This window comes from Vipera berus (assembly GCF_964194415.1).
Source record: "Vipera berus genome assembly, chromosome: 1".
Taxonomy (NCBI): domain Eukaryota; kingdom Metazoa; phylum Chordata; class Lepidosauria; order Squamata; family Viperidae; genus Vipera; species Vipera berus.
Window position 1 is genome coordinate 155114647 of NC_138202.1, and position 23410 is coordinate 155138056.

Sequence of the window (23410 nt, forward strand, 5' to 3'; positions counted from 1 at the left end):
TTAAACAATCTGAGTCCTCTTTTTACTCACCTCGGAAAAATGGAAGGATGAGTCAACCTTGAGCTAGCCAGGATCAAACTGCTGGCAGTCAGCAGAATTAGCCTGCAACACTGCATTCTAACCACTGCACCACCAGGGCTCTTGGTGGTGAAGAAAACACCACTTATGCTCCAAACTCCTCTGCTTACTGCCTAGCTCATCTCTTGATATATTTTCCAGCCTCTTTCTGTCAGTATCGTTATGTTCCAACATCTCTGAAAAGAGGGATAATGATCAGTATCAGAGCCTAATGCTGGGAAAGATTGAGGGCAATAGAAGAAGGGGATGACAGAGAATGAGGTGGCTGGATGGAGTCACTGAAGCAGTAGGTGTGAGCTTAAATGGACTCCAGAAGATGGTAGAGGACAGGAAGGCCTGGAGGAACGTTGTCCATAGGGTCACGATGGGTCGGACACGACTTCGCAACTAACAACAACAACATGCTTCATCAGTCAGGTCACCATTTCTGTCACATTCTAGATCACACCTAGGAGGCAACATCTTTTGATGTCATGTCTAGACTGCAAACTACTAACTGCTTCTCTCAGCAGTGTGTCATCCTTCCTCACCACATCTTTTTCCCCCCCTTTGGGACAGTCATCAGATTCCTCACCTCTGTGCAAGCTCAAGCTTCTCTCCTTCCTCTGGAAGACTGGGTAGAAACCATTTTCCTAAAACCTATGAGTCACCCTTCACGGGGATGATGTGAAATTTATTCCGCAGCTCCAGCAACATTTTCTTAGAACAAGGGAGAACTCATTCATTGGTTGATCATATTGCTCCTGCTGACTGCTTATTCCATACTATCAACACATTCCTTCTAGTCCAAGGGATAACAGAATATCAGAATAACAGATTTAGAAGGGACCTTGGAGGTCTTCTAGTCCAATCCCCAGCTGAAGCAGGGAACCCTATATTATTTCAGACAAATGGTTGTCCAATCTCTTCTTAAAACTTCCAGTGTTGGAGCATTCACAACTTCTGGGGGCAAGTCATTCCATTGATGGTTTGTTCTTACTGTCAAGAAATTTCTCCTTAGTTCTAGTTTGGTTCTGTCCTTGATTAGTTTGTTTCTTGTCCTGCCTTCAGGTGCTTTGAAAAATAGGTTGACCCCCATCTTCTTTGTGGCAACCCCTCAGATATTGGAACACTGCTATCAAGTCACCGCTAGTCCTTCCTTTCAGACATACTCAATTTCTACACACATCTGGATTAGACCTTTGATAATAGAGTAGTTTTCTGCAAAGCTGAAGTAAATGGCCTTGTTTTAGTCAAGTGATTTGTGGTCTATTATTTTATTGTGGGTTTTACAATCCACTTTGGCTGTATATAGTACCTATTTGTCTCATGTAATGTACTTGCCAAAAACAATTGGAGTTTCGAAGATGGAAACATTCGGCAAGTTCCTTTACATTACTGCCAACAGTGAAACTGGATCACAATGAGAATATTCATTTCAAGTGTAAAATCTGAAGTCCAGTAGCAATTCAAGTTGTTTGCGACCTGGAGACCTCATTTGCTAACAGTGTCGTATGTAGTGAATGCCTAGAAATTAATGCATCATATGGCATTGACTTAGGTCAGGGGTCAGCAACCTGAAACAGTGAAAGAGCCACTCCGAACCGGTTCCCTCACAAAAGGAAAAACTGGGAGCCGCAAAAAAAATGTGTGCACATGCGCATACATGTGCGCATGCGCAGAACAGGGTTTGACTGAAGAGTGGAGCCAAGGCGAGATATGCAGCTACCCTGCATATTTGAATTGATTGGTTGAACTTTTTTAGTCCCACTTTTTTTTGGGGACTGCACATGGCAGAGGACTGGGAGCCGCAGGAGACGACTGAAAGAGCCGCATGCGGCTCTGGAGCCGCGGGTTGCAGACCTGTGACTTAGGTGAATTTCGCAAACATACGTGAGAACTTTGAACACCTAGACAAGGGGTAGGCAACCTCGGCTCTTTTATGACTCATGGACTTCAACTCCCAGAATTCCTGAGTCTGAGTCAGGAATTCTGGGAGTTGAAGTCCATGAGTCATAAAAGAGCCGAGGTTGCCTACCCCTGACCTAGACAAAAGGAGATCGCCACCAACTTTTTTTTTTAACAAATGGGAGATAAATGTATCTCTCACCAATGCACTGTTTGTTCAATCAATTTGCTGGTATTTCCCCAACAGGAAGTCCACTGTCACACAGGAAAGGCATTGTTTAGCTGGAAGAGTCGGTTGCCCATCTTTTTGGCACTCACTGGGTAATGTTTCCAGTTGAATACAGCTTTTCTTTTGTGAGAAGTGCCAAGAGGAAGGAAAGCTTTCCTGAATAGTTCCCATTCCTCTTCAGCTTTTGAACTCAACTAGATTGGGGGAAATCCAAACTAAAATTTAACTATTTGAGGGCAAGACCCGTACTCAGTAATACTCAAAAAAACTGCAGGCTCAAGATAAGCACATTAACATTTTACAGCCATGTACTAACTGTATTATTACATCTACATTAATAACCACACTTTATTATGTTAATGTTATGCATTGTTTTGTTAAAGTTTTAGTCAAATGTGATCCATTGACCCAAGGTTTCTGGAGGACATCGGCAGCTTAAAGATCTGAGGTTGTGTAACTTTGGATCAGATGCTCAAAAAGACCACAAATTTGTGTGATTGGCTTTTTCCAGATTCTGTGAGAGACCCAACTCTTCTTTGTTTCTAAAGCCCTCTTTCCGTTCTTTATATCTCGCTTTTAATCTACCGTATATACTTGAGTATAAGCCGAATTTTTCAGCCCACTTTTTGGGCTGAAAAATTCCACTTCGGCTTATACTCCAGTCAACAAAAAAACTTACCGAGGACTTGTGCGCGGCCGAGGCTTTGGTGCTTCCGGGATCGCGCGCACCTCTCCCAAGCCACCGCCGTCCGAGACCTGCCGAAGTTTGGGGAGGTTTGGGGAGGTGCGCGCGCACCTCCCCAAACCTCCCCAAACGTCGGCAGGTCTCCGTTCCTCCACGCCCTGCCTGCCTGCTTCTTTCCGCAGCGGAAAGAAGCAGGCAGGCAGGGCGCGGAGGAACGGAGACTTGCCGACGTTTGGGGAGGTTTGGGGAGGTGCGCGCGCACCTCCCCAAACCTCCCCAAACTTCGGCAGGTCTCCGTTCCTCCTGCCGACGTTTGGGGAGGTTTGGGCGCCTCCCCAAACCTCCCCAAACGTCGGCAGGTCTCCGTTCCTCCTGCCGACGTTTGGGGAGGTTTGGGCGCCTCCCCAAACCTCCCCAAACGTCGGCAGGTCTCCGTTCCTCCTGCCGACGTTTGGGGAGGTTTGGGCGCCTCCCCAAACCTCCCCAGGTCTCCGTTCCTCCGCGCAGACCTGCCGACGTTTGGGGAGGTTTGGGCGCCTCCCCAAATCTCCCCAAACGTCGGCAGGTCTCCGTTCCTCCTGACGACGTTTGGGGAGGTTTGGGCACCTCCCCAAACCTCCCCAGGTCTCCGTTCCTCCGCGCAGACCTGCCGACGTTTGGGGAGGTTTGGGCGCCTCCCCAAACCTCCCCAAACGTTGGCAGGTCTCCGTTCCTCCTGCCGACGTTTGGGGAGGTTTGGGCGCCTCCCCAAACCTCCCCAGGTCTCCGTTCCTCCGCACAGACCTGCCGACGTTTGGGGAGGTTTGGGCGCCTCCCCAAACCTCCCCAAACGTCGGCAGGTCTCCGTTCCTCCTGCCGACGTTTGGGGAGGTTTGGGCGCCTCCCCAAACCTCCCCAGGTCTCCGTTCCTCCGCGCAGACCTGCCGACGTTTGGGGAGGTTTGGGCGCCTCCCCAAACCTCCCCAAACGTCGCGCAGACCTGCCGACGTTTGGGGAGGCGCCCAAACCTCCCCAAACGTCGGCAGGTCTGCGTGGAGGAACGGAGACCTGGGGAGGTTTGGGGAGGCGCCCAAACCTCCCCAAACGTCGGCAGGTCTGCGCGGAGGAACGGAGACCTGGGGAGCTTTGGGGAGGTGCCCAAACCTCCCCAAACGTCGGCAGGAGGAACGGAGACCTGGGGAGGTTTGGGGAGGCGCCCAAACCTCCCCAAACGTCGGCAGGTCTGTGCGGAGGAACGGAGACCTGGGGAGGTTTGGGGAGGCGCCCAAACCTCCCCAAACGTCGGCAGGAGGAACGGAGACCTGGGGAGGTTTGGGGAGGCGCCCAAACCTCCCCAAACGTCGGCAGGTCTGCGCGGAGGAACGGAGACCTGGGGAGGTTTGGGGAGGTGCCCAAACCTCCCCAAACGTCGGCAGGAGGAACGGAGACCTGCCGACGTTTGGGGAGGTTTGGGGAGGTGCCCAAACCTCCCCAAACGTCGGGAGGTCTGCGCGGAGGAACGGAGACCTGCCGACGTTTGGGGAGGTTTGGGGAGGTGCGCGCGCACCTCCCCAAACCTCCCCAAACTTCGGCAGGTCTCCGGACGGCGGCGGCTTGGGAGAGGTGCGCGCGATCCTGGAAGCACCGAAGCCTCGGCCGCGCGCAAGTCCTCGGTAAGCTCCGGGCGGTCACTTGCTTCGCGTCTCCTGAGGGAAGGGGGGGCGACTGGAGCGGGCGTGTTTCCTCGCCTGCTGGGCGCCGCGATTTGCCCGGGGTACGCGCGGGCCCCGAATGGCAGCGTGGAGCGAGGAAGCGGACAGCCAGGGCTTCCCCGAGAGCCGCGGCCACACAGGGTATTCCTGTGTATTCAGGCTTGCAAAATGGCGGATCGAGCCTCTGCTGGCGGCAGAGGCTTGCAGAGCGCGGATCCAGCCTCCGCCGGTGGCGGAGGCTTGCAGAGCGCGGATCCAGCCTCCGCCGGCGGCGGAGGCTTGCAGAACGGCGGATCGGCTTATACTCGAGTCAACAACTTTTCCCAGTTTTTGGGGGTGAAATTGGGGGTCTCGGCTTATACTCGAGTCGGCTTATACTCAAGTATATACGGTACTTCAGTATGCTGATTTAGTACTTTGGAAAGGAACTATCAGAGTGAGTGAGAGAGTTTCTACATATTCAAATGTGTCTCCTCCTCCCAAATGTAGGCTCCATAATGTTCCAATTATACAGAGAAGATACTATGAGCACTGTTGTGTAGTGGGTTCTTTGGCGCAGGAATGAAGATGAGGCAAGTGAGTATAGGAAAACTCATGGTTTATTGCTTGCAAGATCTTAACAGAGAATTGGGCTGTAACTAGCAGCAATATATAGTCTAGCCCCTAGGTGGCAGCCAATAGGTTTGAAGCAACCATTTGTCACCTAGGGACAGCCAATAGCAGCATCGGAGACTTGTAGTCTGGGTTGCTGGAGAGCTGTTAGCTGCTCCAGCAACCCACTTGGTATTACCATTGAGCCCAATACATAACAAGCACAGCAACCATTTCCTTCAGATGTTGAAAAACCTGATGGGAATTTTCTATGCAGGAAACTGGAAAGGAAGGTGGTGGTTTAAAACCAGACATTATAGAAGTGATGGTTGAAAGCAAAGGGGAAATTGTTACATAATTCCTCCTGCATGGCCACCTACACAATATACACAGCCACTTTCACCCACTCTATGGAGTCACTTTGAAGATATTTAATCATAGTTTTATTATTATGCCTTGGAAGTATTCTATGCACTATTTATGTTTCTAAAACTATCTCACTTGTATAGATTAAATCATCTTCACCTGCAGCTTTGGTATTTCTTTTAATAGAACTAGATATCTGTTGGGAGAAATGAGAAAAGACATATTAGTTCAGCTCTGTGCTTATTCCACTAAAGATGTTGCAAAGAGCTAGATTGGTCCTATCTGCATAGGTATGTCTCCTAAAAAGTTGCAACAGGTTTTTAAAAGGGTGGATTTTCTTTTTGTAACATTATAAATGTCACTCATTATGATGGGGCACAAATGATTATGACATACCACACTAAATGGCACAATAGTTTCAGCATGAAGCCATCATATCAAAAAGTTCCCACCAGCACTGGGACTGTTGATTATTCTTTGAAGAGATGTTGATTCTGCTTTCAAAGTTGACAGGAAACAATCCAAGGACACAACTTGCCCACATCTGAGTTAAATGTGAGTCTGGAAAATTTGAGAAATGGCTACTGAGGTAGAGGAATAAAAGTCATTTTTGATTCGTTATTTGGATTCTGGTTGCAGAAAATTCAAGACTTATTTCTTGCTGATTTTTTAAAAAGTGTTGCATGCCCTTCAAAACAGATGCACATTTAAAAATCAAGACCTGTATTACAATATTCGGAAGAGTGTGAAATCTGATTCTTGCATTAACCCAGATGGTGTAAATTGGGTCAGAACAAAGTAGTATCCAGAGCAGGATACTCAGAGATAATTGCTCAACACATCTAAAAGGACTTTTATGAGTCTTTGCTTGCTAAATGCAGCTAGAAGATTCTCAGCCTTTTAGAAATAGATCCCTGTATAAAGCAATGAAATGCGCTTCAAAAATGAATGCCAAAGAATAAAGAAATATTTCTGGGTTAGATAAGGCAGGTATGGTACTCGCTGCTCTGACCAATAAGTATTTATAGTAGTTAGAAGCAACTTTACAATAAAATGCATCAACATCAAAGACCCAGCATTTTCTGCCTGAAAGTCTGAAGGAAGCCAATAGGTTTTTTTTTCCAAAGAATTTAAGATAATTCCCAAGGGTGAGTGCACCCAATCCATACTTTCTATTTGGTAAATAGTTTAAAATATGCAAGATCTGTCTGACTACATGTTGAACTGGAAGAACAGGAATGTGCCGAGTGAGATTGCTGCCAAGTCTCATTCTGTCTTCAAACCACATTCAGACCCAGCTACTGTCCATCTCTGCCAAAGCATCATCCAGAAATAACAAGATGACTTACAAATGTGTTCTAAATGTAATTGTCCTTATAATCCCAACAATCAGAATGATGACTGTTAAAAACACAGAAAGAAATGATACCTGTCGATACAATTAAAAAAAATTAATACCTAACTTTCACCAGCTGGCAATCAACTTTTCAGAATTAAATAATAATAATCTCATATATTTTTTTAAAAAAATCACATTAACATAGTGCCTACAGCTGAGAGTTTTATAGGTATCAATATAATTATATGACTATTTTTTAATTTAAAACATTCAGTAGGAAAAAAGAGATAAAACATAATAGGTAAAACATGGAAGGAGTCTTTTTTATTTTTAAAAGAGCCTTTATTTATCTCGCAGAAAACTTGTGTCTCACACTTAAATAAGGTAGTAATAGATTTAGAGCAGTCTTCTTCCAATTAGTTTGTAGATATTTGGGACTGTAATTCCAATACCCCCCAACCACTGGGAATTTTAAACCCTGGGTCTTTGACTTGATTCCAGCCTTTAGGTACAAAATAAGAATGAGCAAATTAAAGCAATATAATTTTAACGAGAGAAATTAAAATATATTCGTATTTATAACTGCTGTGAAGAGTATCAGAGGACACTTCTTTATATCTTTTTTTCTTCCTTTTCTATTCTTCTTCAAGTTTTCTTCTTTTCTTGCAATGTTTGCTTCTTTTTGACCTTTTTTCTCCTGTACTTTGTATTAGTTCTTACCTTTTTGTTCAAGCATTTAAATAAATACTATATATATATAAATTCTTTATTAGCAATTTGAATAATTTGCACAAATAATGAGCTGTCATAGTTGACTATATCCTGTGGATAAGCCTTGAGACAGGCCAATACAGGAATGAAAGAGTTAATTAGCAAGGTGCTTTCAAAAAGCCTTGACAAATACTTTATATATATATATATATATATATATATATATATATATATATATATATATATATATATATGTATATGTATATGTATATGTATATGTATATGTATATGTATATGTATATGTATATGTATATGTATATATATATATATATATATATACACACACACACACACACACACACACACACACACACACACACACACACACATATATATATATATATATATATATATATATATATATATATATATATATATATATATATATATATATATATATATATATATATATTTAGTTACATTTATATACCGCCCTTTCCCTGAGGACTCAGGGCGGTTTACAGGGAATTAAAAAATCCAACATACAAAAGTTAAAACCGAATTAAAAAATATTAAATTGACCCTGTACACAATTAAAACCCCAATTAAAAATTTATCCTCAGCCTGGGCCCGAGAGCTCAAAGAGCCAGGTCTTCAGGCCCCGGCGGAATGATCGGAGGTCAGGGGCAGTTCTCAGCTCCACCGGCAGCTGGTTCCAGAGGGCAGGCGCTCCCACTGAGAAGGCCCTATCCCTGGGTGTCACCCGCCGGCAATCTCTCACCGGCGGAACCCTGAGCAGACCCTCCCTGTGGGAGCGCACTGGGCGAAGGGCATTTGATGCCGGCAGCAGGTGTTCCCTCAAATAACCCGGACCCAGGCCATATAGGGCTTTATAGGTAATAACCAGCACCTTGAATATATATGAGAACATTAGATGCAGTAGCTACCACCAACTTTTAATACATGATATTTCAACACAACAAATCCTTACACTTTGGCATAGCTAAAAAAAATTGAGTTAAATTGACAATGTGCTTATAGTGTGTGTGTGTGTAGTAAGAGGCTGTCCTTCAGTTATCTAGGTTTCCCATAAATATCAGTTTTGCTTTCACAACCTGTTGTCCTTGAAACATCTAGTCAGAAGGCAAGTCCTTGCAGGCCAGAAAGCTCTAGTTCTACTTCTGACAAAATCCCAAGGTTATACTCCAGCTGGTAATATGTACTGAATTATAGCAGATTGAATATCAATTTTATTTGGAATTGTGTGTGTATCGGGTTCTTCGCGTAGGAAAGAAGATGAGGCAAGTGATTTCAACAAAGCTCATGGTTTATTGCTTGCAGGATCTGAACTGAGAATAGGGCTGCAACTTGCAGCAATTTATAGCCTGGCCCCTAGGCGGCAGCCAATAGATTTAAAGTAACCCATTGCCGCCTAGGGGCAGCCAATAGCAGGACTGGAGACCTGGAGTCTGGGTTGCTGGAGAGCCGTTAGCTGCTCCGGCTAACCATGTGGTGCTACAATTGAGCCCAATACATAACAGTGTGTGTGATTGTTGCCTTCCCTGCTCCACTTTTCCCAAATAAATTCATTTTTACATTAACGTGATTGTTGTCTTATGCAGAACTACATCCAATCTGAGAAAGCTGTATCTCAAGGGTCTAATCCATCACTAAACATTTCTGTATCCACCCTGTCAAAATCTCAGCCTCTCTCTGAAGCCTTGTCCCCATCTGCATCTTCTCAGCCTAGATGCAGCAATTCCTGTCTTTTAAGAAAAAAGGGGATCAATCAGGCCAACCCAACTTCAATCAACACTCAATCAATCTCTGCCAGAAACAACTCTCAAGTACTTAGTCTGGAGAGAGTATGTATAGAGATGGATTGAGGCTCCCCACATTCAGAGCACTCTCAAGCACCAATAGCCTGACGCTTCATTTACCCTGTCCTTTTCTCCTTACAAAAGGAAGTTCTATGGTCACATGAAGATTATTGCATCCTAGCAAGCTTCATTGTCTGGGCTGTCAGGAAAAAGATGGAGTTCTGTCTTATTGAACAAAGTAGCAGAAGCTGCGCGTAGCTTCTGGACTACAAACTTGTGCCCTAGGGCAAGGGTCCCCCATCCCCACCCCGTGGACCGGTACCGGGCCACAGCATGCCAGCAACCGGTCCGCACAAACAAGCAAAGGCCCATCCGCAGGATGCAGACAGCAAACAAAACCACACATTCTCCGGTCTGTGGAAAAAACTTTCTTCACGGAACCGGTCCCTGGTGCCCAAAGGTTTGGGGACCTCTGCCCTAGGGGAATGCTGTTCTAGAAAAATGCACCAATAGCCAGTAGGACTTCCTACAGGCAAATAAAAGTCCCACTTGTTTTTTCAATAGGATGACATATTGGTTCTTGTGGTGTAAACCCTGTAATTGTTAGTCAGCAATTAAAACAAGTAATTATAACTTGTCTACCTTAACAGCTGTACAGGAAAGTATATATAATGTTCAGCTTATAGAGCAGGACATTTTGTAATTTTATAAAAACAAAAGCGTTTGACACGTAATAAGCTTTACTGTACTTGCAAGCCCAGCCCTGAAAATAAAAGAATTGCAAAAGTGGTGAATTGTTCACAGTGCCAAATAAAAAGAAAATCATCTCTAGGATTTTGTTCGTTTGCCAAATCATGCTATACCGATGACTAGCAGATGCTTTAGATAATGATGGGTGGCTACTAGCATAACCAATCTCATTACATGAGGATATACAATGCAGCTGACTGAACTGGAACACAGCCAGCGCTGACTATTTACAACTGGCTGTATTTGGATCTCGAAGAATAAGCTGTTTTGATGAATCAGAGCAAGACTGTTGATATACTTTTCTCTGCTCAAAAATTTTGTGTTGGAATTGCCACCAAATCTACTGATCCTCCAGTATTATTACTGGCAAATCACTGCATTCCCCTGGTTCTCTTGAAATAATACATTTCTAGCCTGAGTTTACAAAATTATTAGCTAAATTTAATATATTCTACCCAACCTTTCTTCAAACTCAGAACTCAAAGTAGCATGTATGGATTCCCTTCAGCCGTATGGTTCTACCATGTTCCTTCACACCAACCCAACTCAATGTCCCTGAGATCTGTTGTGTGGCAATTCCCATAATACTGGCTAGGAGTGATGAGAACCAACTCCCAACAAATTTTAGAGGTACCAAATTGATGTTCTATTAAAATTTTTCATATGCAGTCATTTTATCGCAAATACTTGCTCTAGATTATTTTCCCCTATTTGTAGCCTAAAACTGTAACCTAGATTTCCCTAAAATATTTCATTATTAAACAATATTTAGATCAGGGCTCTTCAAACTTGGACCTTTACTGACTTGTGGACTTCAACTCCCAGAATTCCTCAAGTCATAAAAGGCCCAAGTTTGAAGACCCCTGATTTAGATATTCATTATCTTATTTATGTATTACATTTATATCCCACTACCTTTATGTACAGAAACTTAAGGTAGCATACAATAGGTCCCTTCTCCTATTTTTCTCTGCAATAATCCTATGATGTAGATTGGCTTGTAAACCAACCCCATTGATAAAGAGATATAATAAGCTAATAATATTTAAGATCAGAATTCTGCTGAAGGAGTGCAGTGGTTAAAACGCAGTACTACAGGCAAAATTCTGCCAACTGCCAGGAGCTCGATTCTGACCGGCTTAAGGTTGACTCAGCCTTCCATCCTTCTGAGGTCATTAAAATGATGACCCAGATTGTTGGGGAAAATATGCTGACGTTGTAAACCACTCAGAGTGTGCTGTAAAATACTACGGAGCACTATATAAGTCCAAATGCTATTGCTACAATTCTTTAGGAAATGAACATATTTCTGAATCAGAAAATGCTATATCATTTGTCATTTTGACAGCTAATAGCTGTTTTCCTCACCCTGTCTGCCTTAACATTCCTAGATTTAGTTGAACATCTTTTTTCTGGAAATTTCCTTTAATAGTAGCAATATAGTCCAAGGTTGCTTAATAAATTTTGTAGCCAACTTTTATTTATTTCTCTAAGAAAATTTATGTGGCTGCCAACTCATTCTCAGTGACTCTGGAAGGCTTACAAAAATAGAGATTGGAATATGTACCAGTCTAGCACACTAATTCTCACGTAGGAAATCTGCAAATCTGTAAATATGGTGTAGTACAGCCACAAAAACTTTAAGCAATTGGCCTTAGTTTTCAATGTTCCATATTAAAAATTGATCTGCAACTTAAGATCAACTCAAATATCCTAGGAGGTATCAGCAGGAGGGAAATATTGGGCCTGAACATGGGAAGCCTTGATTTAATCTTTGATGAGGCATCCACTTTACCACATATTTTAATATGTAATTATTCTGCATGCCTGAAATATATCATTAAGGAAAATAAGTTACAATATAAAATAATATTTAACATTATTTTGTTATATTTGAATCCGCCTTTACTCCAGTAGTAATAATGATAATCCCATAACTTTTTTGCATTAAATCCTTAAATCACTGGTTCTTCTCCCTCTTTTATCTTCACAACAATTTCATGAAATAGGTGAAGTTGAATCAGTCCAGGGTTACTAAATAAATTACACAACCAACTAGAGATTGGAACATGTCCTAGTCTAACACACTAATTCTTATGTGGGAAATACAAATCTGTAACGTTCCATATGGTTTTACATATTTTCACAGTAATTAATTTTACATTTTTTCACAGTAATTAAAAAGACAGTGTCAACTTCCCAATTTAGCATGGAATGTGGGCATGATAGGTAATTTTAGTATCTTCTAATTATGACACTGATCTACAAAAAAATATTTGCCTGATATTTAAGCCCCCATGTCTTCTTTTTTAAAGTCATCTCAACATTTTAGTGCAAATGGAAGAAGTTTGAAGATACTGAAATTATATATCTGCACTTATTTATATTGTTCACTGTCCTCTACCATCTTCTGGAGTCCATTTAAGCTCACACCTACTGCTTCAGTGACTCCATCCAGCCACCTCATTCTCTGTCGTCCCCTTCTTCTCTTGCCCTCAATCTTTCCCAGCATTAGGCTCTTCTCCAGTGAGTCCTTCCTTCTCATTAGGTGGTCAAAGTATTTGAGTTTTAGCTTCAGGATCTGGCCTTCTAAAGAGCAGTCAGGGTCTAGGACTGACCGGTTTGATTGCCTTGCAGTCCAAGGGACTGGCAGGAGTCTTCTCCAGCACCAGAGTTCAAAGGCCTCAATTCTTTGGTGCTCAGCCTTTCTTATGGTCCAACTTTCACAGCCATACATTGTAAATGGGAAGACCATAGCCTTGACTATACGCACTTTTGTTGACAGGGTGATGTCTCTGCTTTTTAGTGTGTCGTCTAGATTTGCCATGGCTTTCCTCCCGAGGAGCAAGCGTCTTTTAATTTCTTGGCTGCAGTCCCTGTCTGCGGTGATCTTGGAGCCCAGGAAAATAAAATCTGTCACCACCTCCATTTCTTCCCCATCTATTTGCCAGGAATTGAGAGGGCCAGATGCCATGATCTTGGTTTTCTTAATGTTAAGTTTCAACCCAACGTTTGCACTCTCCTTCTTCACCCACAACAAGAGGCTCTTTAGTTCTTCTTCACTTTCTGCCATTAGAGTGGTATCATCTGCATTATAAGTTATCACAAATATGTAGGAGTAGATGACACAGAAACCTAAACAAAAAACATCAGCGATGGCTTCCAGTCATTAAAGAAAAATTAAGAACAGTCATTGCACTCCTCTTTGTCAATCTCAGGTTTGTATTCCGACAGTTTATTGCAGAAATCTGTGGTAAAGAAAATGACCTCTAAAGATTGAATAACCTTAACCTGCTCTACTGAACTCACACAATTATTTAATTAATGAAAACTATAACCTTCATCATATTACAATGTATTTGGAGTTTCTATTTTGTACAGTAGGTAGGAAATGCTCTCATGACTGCCCTCAGTTTTGCGAAAAGAAATAATGTGCTGAAAACTACAAGAATGTAATTTTGTAAACGATTACCCTAGAGGAGCGGAATGCAAGACAAGGTAGTCTTGTTACATCTGAGTTGATATATGTTGAGTAAAAGGGAGGCAAGTATGATCCCTATTTGACTGCTCTCGGTGTAGCTGCATAGCCACACAGTTGCCTCAAAGAACTGCATCTTTCTTGGAAGTAAATATTTTCATATGTTAAAGAAAACCTCTATCCTCAGAAAAGAGTTTTTAAGTTTATCCCTCGGGTTAGTCTCAAAAGCAACAAATAACCCATCCTTGAGTTTAGCAGTATGGGGTTTTTTTTCTATTTAATAAAGTAATTAAAAAACATTGGTCACAAGTTGATTATCTGCTCAAAATCCTGCTTGCTCTTCAAAATTAGAAGATCTGCACAGTCCAGTCCAGTAGGAAGAGAACTAGCACATATCTTGCTAATTGAATTTAGGGGATACTGGATATTAATTGACTAGATTAAGCTTTAATCTCTTCTTAGAAGCAAGGATTGCAATGTAGGTCATCCAGTCGGGATGTAAAGAAGACAGCTAAAATTGGGTCCCACATCCAGCATTTATTTTTATCAACTCTGGAATAGTTAATCTCCTCCTCCTACACACACACACACACACACACACACACACACACACACACACACACCTTTCCTGTTTGTAATAGAGTAGCCAGCTTGTCTTCTGAGGAAGTAATTCTTGACTAGACAGATAACAAGTTTAAGAGAAGTTGTCAAAAGATCAAATTTAGCTGTATGGAAGTGGTGTGAATAATTGGCCAGCTTTTAAGCAACCTGCACTTTTTCAAATTTTGGATTTCAATCTCATCAATCCCAGCCTACAGTGCAAGTAACTATGGGAACTGTAGTTCAAAGCATCAAACAAACACAAGTTTGCCCGGTTGTAATATTCAGACGGTGGCTAATTTATACATAATCTAGTTTAATATGAATTTCAGATAATAAGAAATGGCCTATTAGAATTTCTGTTTGTAATAGATGCAAATAACAATTCAACAAAAGAATAAAATGGGCACAGTGACAGATATATTTACCTATCCCACCTGATCCTCTGAAAATGCTGATATTAAAACAAGATGATGCAAGGTTGCTATTTCCTTCCTTCTTCAGTTCATCAAGCAGCATTCTTCTTTCACTTTTTTCCTCCTGCGAACATAAAGTAATGTTTAAGATATTTTCAAAATCATTTATAACAACAAATCCTAGATTTATAGTCTGAGTTTCAGGGTGGAGCCTTAATGACGGTGAACTGAAATCAGTAATAACTAGAATTTCTAAGTATCCCAGATTTAAGTGCTGTACAAATTCAGATACAATTATTTTATTTATTTCAAATATTTACACCCCACTCTTCAACTTCAGATGAGAGCCACATATACATAAGAATAGGCAAAATATAATAACTAGGTACCAATGTAATATTATAAGGATTCAATCAAATACATTTACCAGAAAGAAAGCCTCATTTGGAGGCAGAAGGACTTGCTTCTGGAGGAAAAAAAGGTATAACTTCATACTCCAAGTTCATTGTGAATAAAATAGCTGAATAGTATAGAACAGCATGGATAAAATCAAGTACAGCAGTACCGCTGGCACCAGACCTTCGTTCTCCAAAATGACGTATTACCTTCAAATGCTGTCCATTCCCATGCAAGTTACGTCACTGGATATGTGAATCAGTTTTGCTTAGTCTGCAACCATCTAAATCTTTGTCAGCCAATAAAGCAGCTATATAGCCACACATCTGGAGAAAGCCAATTAGGGAAGATCAACATAGACAGCTCTGTGGTTGATTCTCCTATAGCAGGCATGTCAAACTGCCGGCCCACAGGCTGGATACGTCACGCTGAAACTGCGCCCACCCCATTGCCAGCAATGGGGGAAAAAGTCATGATACGTTGCGTGATGTCACATGATGTTGCAAGTTTGACATGCCTGTCCTAAAGGCTACTCAAAGAAATCCATCTCAACTATCAGGGAAGCCATCAGTCCAAAGCTGATCTAGGTTATTTCACAAAATTGGAGGAGAAGTGGCCTCCCCATCCTACAGAGCCAAGAATGAGTTGTAGCATTTGTAGTTCAGCAACAAGTAGAGGATCTGGTTTGTGACTCCTGGTTTTAGAAGGAAATTTGGACATCTGTAGGCTTACTCTTCCAGCCTCACCTCCCAAAAGCTTCAGCCCATGGCTTTTATTCCCCTGAAGCAGAACAGGCCAAGGCTAAAGGATCTACAGGATGGAAGGCCAGTTTGTCTGCTTTTCCTAATCTAGACAATGCTACTGTTCTGTACCAGCCTGCTACCGGCCCTGCAGAAAAGGCAGGGACAACCCCTTTACAAACGGCAAGAGGCTGGAATTAAGCCTGCCAAATTTATTAACATAAAACAGAGCAAAACAAGACACCAACCATGAAACAGGAGCTATGAAACAGGAACTAATCAAGCGGTTGCCTTCAGCAAACCAGCCCTCCCACGCATTCCCCTTTTATACAGTTCAGGGCGTGACTTCTCTCTGCCTCCTTCCGAGGTGCCCCATTGCCTTCCTCTGTTTACTCCTGATTGACTGCCTCCTGCGTCGGGTGTCCTTGAACAGGGCCAGCTGTGGGTCATCTTCATCCACGCTGTCAGGCTCACACAGCTGGGTCTCCGTCGTGACCAGGTGGGAGGGGCCTGGCTGAGGGCTCTCATCAGCAAGATCTTCAACCCCCTCAGCAAGCTCTTCAACACCCCCCTCCTCCTCTGAGTCGTCCGACCCAACTGCCGAACCCACAGCTACATCCTCAACCAGTATTGGTCATCCAATAATTCCTTAATGTCATCCTCCTCCCGCTGCAACTTCATTTGAAATGTACCACATGCTTTTGTTTTCCAGCTTCGGTTCAAAGCCGATGTGTAGCAGTTGCCTTGAGACCTTCAGAGCAGATGGTCTTCAATGTTTTGTTCCATTCTAGTAGAGCCCCCACCTCCATTTGGCTGCAGTACCTAGCACACTTTCTCCTCTTTAGTGACCAGGCAGTGTCCTGTGAATCCATTTCATGTTGGGCTGCCAGGCTGCTATGTTCCCTGCTGATCAGCAGTTGTTGTTGTTTTTCAATCTTGCAATTCATCCAACAATGGCCTATTAAATCAATGAACCATCCTCAACCTAGCGATTTCTGCTTGACTCAACCCTTATTTCTCCTAGTTGGCACCTGTAGCTGTTCCAGCTGCTCAGGCTGACGAAGCATGCTTCCTTTGTTTTCCCACGGTACTGTAATGCTTCCCTTCTCCTTCCTTTACTTTTAAAATGAGTTTAAGGAATCTTCCTATTTTGTTTCCATCAAGCTATTCTATCAGGGTTTTTTTATTACTGAATAATAAAAATGAAGGAACAACCTGTTTCCTTTACGTTGACCAGCGTAGCACCACAACCACAATACTATAGTAAGGGGGAGGGGGGGGAAAAGAAAGGATCTGATTTAGTGTCTATGAAGATTCTCAGTCATCCAGGTCAGTTCAGTTCTGACCTGAAGAAACTTCTTGGATCAGAAGCCCAACATATTCAAGGAAACACAAAGTCCGGTTGCCTTTTGAAAAAGCACCTTTGGGTCTGATTTAGTGTCAAAGGAGATAATGTTGGTACATCAAAGGCATCAGTGTACCTGGGTATATCTGGAAAAGCAAAGGAAAGGCACAGTGACTAGTGAGAAGGGAACAATTCCTATAAGGAAAAGGAAAGCACTGATTGACAGGTCTGGGCAGGAGAAAGCCACTCAAGCCACTTGCCTTCTCTGCACAGATGAGAATAGCAAGAAGCGGAGGAAGAGTCAGGTTTACAGTGGCCACAATTCAGATTAACTACCAGCCCGGTCTTGCTACCATCCCATTGCAATCTGGACTGGAATTTCTGAAGCAGCCTGGGAAGCAAGCTGCTTAAGCAGCAGCGCATGAATGCATCTTTATTAAATTTAACTCTCCTGACCCCTAGTGGTCAGTTCTTTACCTTCTTTTGTTTCAGCTCCTGCACCGTCATGCACTTTCCAGCAGCACCATCTTGTACGGTACTCCTCATAACATGCTGATTTACAAATACCTGTGTCAAATTTGCTGGACTACAGATTTTCTGACATGACCCACTTGGTATCCATCCTCTAATGCTGGTGTTTTTGGGACACACTGTACCAAACCTTATGCAAACTTCAGGTGATACTTGTCATACATATGCAGAACATTGGGCAAACTCTTGTTAAATTAACATATAATGCAAACCTGAGTCTATTAACCTTACAACCGAAATCCAGAGTCTCTGCATCTTTGCAACCTTAGCAGTCAACTCTACTGTCTGGCCAAATACACAAACTGCGTATCATATGACTCTTGCACTAATTCATTATTCAGGGCCACATTTTTACAGACAGAAAGAGGTATTGGTTTTTATTTTTTGTTTCACAGGCCAAAATACCTTGACTATCCCTGAATACCAGGCAGCTGAATTTGAAAGCAGGGCAACAGTTGCTGTTCTACTACAGGAAGCAAAATGTCAGACTTGACCCACAGATTTTTTTTCATCCATAGGAAGTTTGTATCTGAGATCATCCCCACCCATCCCACTTCTACATGGACAAATTCAGGGTGTACATTTATTTGAATCCCAGAATGGATACATTTGAATTATCCATCCTTCTAAAAAAAAAAACTTTAACCACTTTGAAATATTCTAAACCGAACTGCAAGTCAAGTCATGCCATCCCTTCACCCTAGTGTCTCCACTTGGCTGAGGTCTGCCAAACTGTAAATATTATGAAAGGAAAAATGATTCCAAAATACACATTGCACTGATCAAGCTTACTGAAGGAGTTTGATTTTAATCCATTTGAGCTTTTTAATCTGGCCCTCCACCATATCTTTCCATTAGAGTGCATCTCCCCAATAAAATATTGGGAGGAGACAGTGAGGACTGTGGCCTCAAAGGATGGCATGCCGCCACCACCACCGTACCTCCTTTTGTTGTAGTGCTGCATTTCTTCTTCAAGGAAGGGAAGACATGGTACATGAGTCTTCCTTCCCCCCAAGTTGGAATATATATTATTTCATATATTAGCTCCCCTTATATCATCTCAAGTGCCTGTATACTTCTAATCTATTAGATAATAGTTTTCCAAAGGGACTATCACTAATTCCATTTCCCGTCCTCCAGAAATCATATAAATCAGAGTTGTACTGAAAAGGGAAGTAGGGTGAGAGAGTGGCAAGAATCCCACTAAAGGGAGGCCAGAAAAAAAGTTGAGAATGTTGTGTCAAGACAAAATGGTAGTCGTGGCCATGCAATCTAAGCTCCCCCCCCCCCCGTGTACAAAAGGATGCTTTTTTCAAAGACTGGAAAATGTCTATGTATTTTTTTGCGAAAAGAAGAAAAAAAAATTGGTGATTTATGGATCTGAAAATTAAGAAAGGCACGGATTAAATGAGGGACTGAAGCAAATTATCTAACAGGACACTGAGATGGGCAGAAAATAAATTGAATAAATAAATAATTACAATCATATTGTGCCCTTCCTCCTTCTTAGATTTATTTATCTGATGAAAAGAAGGCCAAAAAACTTTGAAGTGAAGGAGAAGTGAAATTGCCGCTCACCACAGTGGAGATTATAACAAAGAAATTTAGGAGTTGGGGGCGTGAATCCAACACCATTCACTGTTCTGTACCTCATCACCTACTGACCACAAAGGTAAAACACAACACAGATCTATTCTTTGTCCTTTTTTCTCCATTATACTCTCTGTAAGAGATCACTAATACCGTGCTTCCCTGACAGTAAGACCCTGAAAATAAGCCCTAGCTTGATTTTTGGGGGTGGGCCTAATATCAACACTATCCCCAAAATAAGCCGTAGTTTGGGAGTGAGGCACATGCCTAAAAATCAAGCAAGAGTGGGGGTGGGGTGAGGGTGGAGCTTATCATTGCAACCAGGCCTCCCATGAATTGACACTTCGTCTCCTGGCTCACTTCTTCTGCAGCCGAAGGAGCAGCTTCCTTCTGCAGCTGAGAATGGAGCTCGGGCCTGCATTTCACAGTCCAGAAGGCCTGTGCAGCCGAGAACCAAGCTATGGATTCAACCCGTAGCTCAGTTCTCGGCTACACAGGCCTTCCGGAAAGGCCTCTGACTGCGAAATGCAGGCCGAGCTCCATTCTCAGCTGCAGAAGGAAGCTGCTCCTTCTATCCCCAAAATAAGCCGTAGTTTGGGAGTGAGGCGCATGCCTAAAAATCAAGCAAGAGTGGGGGTGGGGTTTGGGTGGAGCTTATCATTGCAACCAGGCCTCCCATGAATCGACACTTCCTCTCCCGGCTCACGTCTTCCGTGGCCGAAGGAGCAGCTTCCTTCTGCAGCTGAGAATGGAGCTCGGGCCTGCATTTCACAGTCCAGAAGGCCTGTGCAGCCGAGAACCAAGCTATGGCTTCAACCCCTAGCTTGGTTCTGGGCTGCACAGGCCTTCCAGAAAGGCCTCTGATTGTGAAATGCAGGCCGAGCTCCATTCTCACCTGCAGAAGAAAGCTGCTCCTTCGGCCGCAGAAGAAGTAGGCAAGCTGGGCAGGGCTGTTGGTGCTGCTGCTGCCAGGTGAGTGGAAAAGACACCACCACACCCGAAAATAAGACCTAGTACCTCTTTTGGAGGCAAAAAAAATTGTTTTTAAAAAATAAGACCGGGTCTTATTTTTGGGGAATCGTGGTATCATATCACCTCTCTCTACCTTTTCTCCCCCCAGGAATACATGCTTGGAGTACATGCTCTTGAAACCTCTTCTTGGTAGGGATGTAGCAAATCAGGTGCTAGTCTTTGCTTATCCTTTTAATGTTCTGTTATGGTTACATATGGCTATGGTTATACTTCACTATTGATTTTTCAGGATCGGTTTTTGCTGTTAGGAATGCTCACATACCCACACAAAATGGTTTAACTTCTTACACAGCTAAGGTTGAATATAAGCAAACCAGGCCTCTGTTCCATTGACATCCATTCCATCTGTACAGTGTCGTGTGGCTCCTTTAAAAAACTGTATGAAAGAATTTGTTACAATATATTTGCTAAACATAATCTATTCAAAGTTCAGGAGGTTAACTCCCTTTTGCGCCTGATCAAATAGCTGGCAGTGGCTCATTCCCAGTTGCATCTGATACATCAAGGAATAAAGCAAAAAATTTTTTCATGCAAAACAAGCGCTTTATTCCTGTGTTACGAACTCTGAACTGAAGAGAGGATTTAGGCTCCAAAAATAATAAGCTGAGAAAACTCAACTCTTGTTGCATTAAGAACTATTTGTATGGTATCTTGCTGCGACGCCTCAGGGGACTGGGAGTGGGAGGCACGGTTCTGCGTTGGTTCTCCTCCTTTCTCCAGGGTCGCTCGCAGTCGGTGCTGGCAGGGGGACAGAGGTCGACCCCGAGGCCTCTCGTTTGCGGAGTCCCTCAGGGGTCGGTCCTCTCGCCTCTCCTGTTCAACATCTACATGAAACCGCTGGGTGAGATCATTCGCAGCTTTGGAGTAGGGTACCATCAGTATGCTGATGACACCCAGCTTTTCATCTCAACTCCAAACAACATCAGTGATGCCATCGACGTGATGTCCCGCTGCCTGAAAGCAGTCCGGGAATGGATGGGGAGGAACAGGCTTCAACTGAACCCGGACAAGACTGAATGGCTGTACGTACCGGCAAGCCAAGATACTCAAAGCATCCCATCCCTTAACATTGGGGATGAGTTACTACCCCCTGTTGATAGGGCCCGCAACCTGGGTGTCCTCCTAGACTCACAGCTCTCCCTGGAAGATCACATAGGAGCTGTGACCAAGGGGGCCTTCTCCCGGGTTCGACTGGTGCGCCAACTACGGCCTTATCTGGACCTGGATGCCTTACGTACAGTCACCCATGCCCTTGTGACCTCTCGCCTAGACTACTGTAACGCTCTCTACATGGGGCTGCCCTTGAGATCCACTCGGAAGCTTCAACTGGTGCAAAGTGCAGCGGTACGGACACTTTTGGGAGCCTCCCGATACTCCCATATCACACCTCTCCTCCGTGCGCTGCACTGGCTTCCGGTTGCCTTCCGAGTGAAGTTCAAGGTGCTAACAATGACATACAAAGCCCTACATGGCATGGGTCCGGACTACCTACGGGAGCACCTTCTGCCAATGTCAACACCCCACCGCCCTGTGCGCTCCCACAGAGAGGGCCTCCTCAGGGTGCCATCGCTCAAGGAATGTCGGCTGGTGGCCCCCAGGGGGAGGGCATTCTCAGTGGGTGCACCAGCCCTCTGGAACTGCTTACCAACTGAAATCCGGATGGCCCCCGACCTCCGCACCTTCCGGCGCGACTTAAAGACTTACCTATTCCAGCAGTCCGGCCTGGCCTGATAGCTCTGATAGCTCTAATTGGGGTCCCAGTTTGTTTTGTTTTGATTATTGTTTTCAATACTGTTTCATTATGTTGCCTATCTTACTCTGTACACCGCCCCGAGTCCCTCGGGAGAAGGGCGGTTTATAAAAACAAATAAATAAATAAATAAATAAATAAATAAAATCAAAAGGATCAGTGTGTGGCTAGTATCAATGAACGGAGACGACACATGCAATTTCAGATTGCAGTTCTAAGCATGTGGTCCTATGTGCGCAGTCTTCCTCAACTGCGAATAATAGTCACAAAAGACAGCTGTGCTGCAATAAGTTGAAGATTTCACCAGGGAGAACATGCTAATCAGCACAGTAGACCTAGTTATTTTCATGGAGCATGCATAGGAAAATCTGCATACTTACATCCAGATCTGCGAGAAGATGACCCTCTATATGTCCACTCTGAAGCTAGTCTCATGGTGTTCTGTGCAGCTTCCTCTCAGGATATTTTATTTATCAAGGGCCTATAATTTGCCATTTTGAAGAAAGTCCGGTGACTGTACAGCAGTACCCAAGCTGAAATGTTGAAGGTGAATGCCATCGATCCTTTCAGTGGCAAATGACTTTTAATAACTGTGGGTAGGGATCGACTTTTATTTCTCTGAGGAGCTTTGTGTGGCTGCTCACCCCAGGATCCTGACATCAAATCAGAGCAGCCAAACAATGGCATTCTCCTTCTCCAAAACATGAGGAATGATGTGTCCACTGGCTGGCAAGGCCGGGCACCAACACAAGATGGCCGGGCCATCTCAATCTTCCCTTCATCGCAAAGTCCTGTCAGGAGCGAAGCGCACCTTATGGCCAAAGCCTCTGGGGTGGGAGGCAGCGAGGCGCAACACAGCACGGGTCTTTCAAAACTCTGCAAAGAGAGAAAGCGGCAGTCAACCTAAAGAACGAGAACAAAATCCCACCACCAGGCCTGGAGAAAAAGAAGTGGAGAGCTGGCAGCTGGGTGCCCAGGCATCAAAGAGGTTTGATTTCAACAGCTCCTAAGAATGTAGGGTTGGGAAATTGAAAGCCAGCCCAGCCCCTAAACACACAAGGCATGTGTGTATCACAATGTAACCTACAAAATCAACTGTAACAATTGCAATCAATTCTATGTGGGACAAACGTCATGCCAATTAAAAAACCAGGATCCACAAACATCAGCTGGCAGTCAAACGCCACAATCCACAATCCTTAGTCTCTTCTTACACCGACACCAAACAGCACCAGTTCAATTAGAGCAAGACAAAAATCAGTCACACTACCACCCGCCACGCTTGTGAGTTCATCGAAGCTTGGCGCTCGCCAAGCAATTCCATCAACAGACACATCAACCTACAACCAGCCTACAAACCCCTCAGAATCCAAATCAACCGCATA

The 23410-nt window shown here is 43.6% G+C and overlaps 1 long non-coding RNA gene across 1 annotated transcript in view; it reads left to right on the top strand.

The window, feature by feature from the left end:
- The window catches only part of LOC308667594, a 61084-nt gene extending 41785 nt beyond the window's left edge, over nucleotides 1-19299 (top strand). Inside the window, exons 2-3 of the long non-coding RNA XR_014026326.1 lie at nucleotides 17585-17799; nucleotides 19164-19299. This is a non-coding gene — a long non-coding RNA (uncharacterized lncRNA). The remainder of the gene's footprint in view (nucleotides 1-17584; nucleotides 17800-19163) is intronic.
- The last annotated feature ends 4111 nt before the right edge of the window (nucleotides 19300-23410 follow it).